A 4,165-nucleotide genomic window follows, 5' to 3' on the forward strand; every position below is an offset into this window, starting at 1 on the left:
TAACCGAATCCAGGTACCTTCTCCTCGGTCTGCCCCGACTCCTCCTACCCTCTACTGCTGAATCCATGAGTCTTTTGGGTAACCTTGCTTCTCCCATGCGTGTAACATGACCCCACCATCTAAGCCTGTTCGCCCTGACTGCTACATCTATACAGTTCATTCCCTGTTTTTCTTTGATTTCCTCATTGTGGACACCCTCCTGCCATTGTTCCCATCTACTAGTACCTGCAATCATCCTAGTTACTTTCATATCCGTAACCTCAACCTTGTTGATAAGGTAACCTGAATCCACCCAGCTTTCGCTCCCATACAACAAAGTTGGTCGAAAGATTGAACGGTGCACAGATAACTTAGTCTTGGTACTGACTTCCTTCTTGCAGAAGAGAGTAGATCGTAGCTGAGCACTCACTGCATTAGCTTTGCTACACCTCGCTTCCAGTTCTTTCACTATGTTGCCATCCTGTGAGAATATGCATCCTAAGTACTTGAAACCGTCCACCTGTTCTAACTTTGTTCCTCCTATTTGGCACGCAATCCGTTTATATTTCTTTCCCACTGACATTACTTTCGTTTTGGAGATGCTAATCTTCATACCATAGTCCTTACATTTCTGATCTAGCTCTGAAATATTACTTTGCAAACTTTCAATCGAATCTGCCATCACAACTAAGTCATCCGCATATGCAAGACTGCTTATTTTGTGTTCACATATCTTAATCTCACCCAGCCAGTCTGTTGTTTTCAACATGTGATCCATAAATAATATGAACAACTGTGGAGACAGGTTGCAGCCTTGTCTTACCCCTGAAACTACTCTGAACCATGAACTCAATTTACCGTCAACTCTAACTGCTGCCTGACTATCCATGTAAAGACCTTTAATTGCCTGCAAAAGTTTGCCTCCTATTCCATAATCTTGTAGAACAGACAATAACTTCCTCCTAGGAACCCGGTCATATGCCATTTCTAGATCTATAAAGCATAGATACAATTCCCTGTTCCACTCATAACACTTCTCCATTATTTGCCGTAAGCTAAAGATCTGGTGCTGACAACCTCTAAGAGGCCTAAACCCACACTGATTTTCATCCAATTGGTCCTCAACTAATACTCGCACTTTCCTTTCAACAATACCTGAGAAGATTTTACCCACAACGCTGATTAAAGAGATACCTCTGCAGTTGTTACAATCTTTTCTGTTTCCATGTTTAAAGATTGGTGTGATTACTGCTTTTGTCCAGTCTGATGGAACCTGTCCCGACTCCCAGGCCATTTCAATTATCCTGTGTAGCCATTTAAGACCTGACATTCCACTGTATTTGATGAGTTCCGACTTAATTTCATCCACCCCAGCCGCTTTATTGCACTGCAATCTATTGACCATTTTTTCCACTTCCTCAAATGTGATCCTATTTCCATCATCATTCCTATCCCATTCTACCTCGAAATCTGAAACATTACTGATCGCATTTTCACCTACATTGAGCAACTCTTCCTAATATTCCCTCCATCTGCCCAAGGCATCCACAGGATTCACCAGCAGTTTTCCTGACCTGTCCAAAATACTTGTCATTTCCTTCTTACCTCCCTTTCGAAAACTGCTAATTACCCTCCAGAATGGTTTTCCAGCAGCTTGACCCATAGTCTCCAACCTGTTTCCAAAGTCTTCCCACGATTTCTTCTTGGATGTTGCAATTATCTGTTTGGCTATGTTTCTTTCTTCAACATAACTTTCTCTGTCTACCTGGGTTCTGGTTTGTAGCCATTTTTGATACGCCTTCTTTTTCCTTTTACAGGCTGCCTTGACTGTATCATTCCACCAAGCTGTTTGCTTCATCCTACTTTTACACACTACTGTTCCAAGACATTCTTAGCCACTTCTAGTACTGTGTCTCTGTACCTTGTCCATTCCTTTTCCAATGATTGTAATTGACTACATTCAACTAACTAGTACCTTTCTGAGATCGCTGTTATGTACTTGTGCCTGATTTCCTTATCCTGAAGTTTCTCCACTCTTATCCTCCTACATATGGACCTGACCTCCTGCACTTTCGGTCTCACAATCCCAATTTCACTGCAGATTAAATAATGATCAGTGTCATCAAAGAATCCCCTGAATACACGTGTGTCCCTCACAGCCTTCCTGAATTCCTGATCTGTTATTATATAGTCAATGACAGATCTGGTTCCCCTGCCTTCCCAAGTATACCGGTGAATGTTCTTATGTTTAAAAAAGGAGTTTGTGATTACTAAGCCCATACTGGCACAGAAATCCAAGAGTTGTTTCCCGTTCCTGTTGGCCTCCATATCCTCTCCAAATGTACCCATAACCTTTTCATACCCTTCCGTTCGATTTCCAATCCTGGCGTTAAAATCACCCATGAGCAGAACACTGTCCTTGTCCTTTACTCTAACAACTACATCACTGAGTGCCTCATAAAAACTATCCATCTTATCTTGATCTGTCCCTTCACAATGCGAATATACTGACACAATCCTAATTTTTCTTGCTAGACACTGTCAAATCTATCCACATCAGTCGTTCGTTTAGATACCTTATTGCAACTACGCTAGGTTCCATTTCTTTCCTGATGTAAAGCCCTACACCCCATTGTGCTATTCCTGCTTTGACTCCTGACAAGTAGACCTTGTATTCTCCCACTTCCTCTTCTTTCTCACCCCTTACCCGAATGTCACTAACAGCTAAAACGTCCAGCCCCATCTTACTTGCAGCCTCTGCCAGCTCTACCTTCTTCCCAGAGTAGCCCCCATTGATATTAATAGCTCCCCATCTCATTACCATTTGTTTGCCAAGTCGTATCTTTGGAGTCCCTGGTTTGTCAGTTAGAGGCGGGAATCCGTCACCTCCAAAGGTCCGAGGCATTTTGCTCTGATTGTTGCCAGCATCATATTTAAAGTACCAGGGAAGCAGGTTGCTAGCCTTACTTGCCCCGAGTCCCATTGGGTTTTACCCCTAACGGCTGAGGGACTAACCGGTGGATTTGGTAGTCTTTTCCGTATGAGCACAAAGGTGACCACGACTCAGAATATGTCCGAGATGCCCAGCCTTATTCCAAAGTAAGTGGTATCCCAACTGTCGGGACCACTTACTTGGCCACTCATACGTTGCCCGTGGTTCATGAACTAGGACATGACTGCAGGAACCCACACCATGAAAGTCGTGAACTGAATCTAAAATTGAAGTGGCTCCAAATTTCTGAAGTTGTTTGTGAACTCCAGTCCTTTGGGAAATATCTTCCTCATAAGGGCATAAGTTTACTAATAAAAAAAATCACTCCGCCTTCAGGACACTAGTGACCTAGCGGGACCATCTGATCGCCGTGTTATGCGGATAGGAGGGGCGTGGGGTCAGCACACCGCTCTCCCGGTCGTTATGATGGTATTCTTGACCGAAGCCGCTAATGTTCGGTCGAGTAGCTCCTCAATTGGCATCGCGAGCCTGAGTTCCCCCCCTACAAATGGCAACAGCGCATGGCAGCCTGGATGGTCACCCATCCAAGTGCCGACCACGCCCGACAGCGCTTAACTTCGGTGATCTCAAGGGAACCGGTGTATTCACTGCGGCAAGGCCGTTGCCCGTAAGTTTACTAATAGAATTTGAAATTGCTAATTTCATACGAATTTTTTCAAACTGGGGAGTACGTTCTGGGGAACATATCACTCACTGCTTTCCATATACCGCTCGCGAAATGGCCGTGACGAGAAAACCAGAGAAGTTATAGCTCATGCAGAGATTTACCGAGAGTTTCTCCCACACACAATTCGCAAACAGAACGGGGAAACGAAGAAAGTGGTTGTAATCCCATAAATTGTAAAGGAACGTAGTTAACATTCTTCACCGAAAAGCGGTTGTCTTTGCGCTGTGAGCCAAATGTAACACGGCTGTACCTGTCACTCTCATTTTATAAACGTATTTTTGCTGGTATCGGACTCAACTTTGGTGGTTTTACTGAGAGAACACGCTTCGTTACGAAATTAATCGGACCACGTGTCTCTTATACTTTTCAAATATTAAAGTTCTTAAGTTAAAAAATGGAAACTACCATTTTGAAATAATAACAGTACGAGTAAAATTACTTTCTTTTATTGTCCCATTAGTACGTAACACGCTTCCATAACAATATCAAAACTCATTCAGTCTCAC

At 43.3% G+C, this 4,165-nt stretch overlaps 1 pseudogene; it reads right to left on the reverse strand.

Moving 5' to 3' along the window:
• Nucleotides 1-3,480: 3,480 nt before the first annotated feature.
• Nucleotides 3,481-3,598, reverse strand: LOC126459555 (5S ribosomal RNA; annotated as a pseudogene).
• Nucleotides 3,599-4,165: the final 567 nt, after the last annotated feature.

This window comes from Schistocerca serialis, chromosome 2 (assembly GCF_023864345.2).
Source record: "Schistocerca serialis cubense isolate TAMUIC-IGC-003099 chromosome 2, iqSchSeri2.2, whole genome shotgun sequence".
NCBI classification, from domain to species: domain Eukaryota; kingdom Metazoa; phylum Arthropoda; class Insecta; order Orthoptera; family Acrididae; genus Schistocerca; species Schistocerca serialis.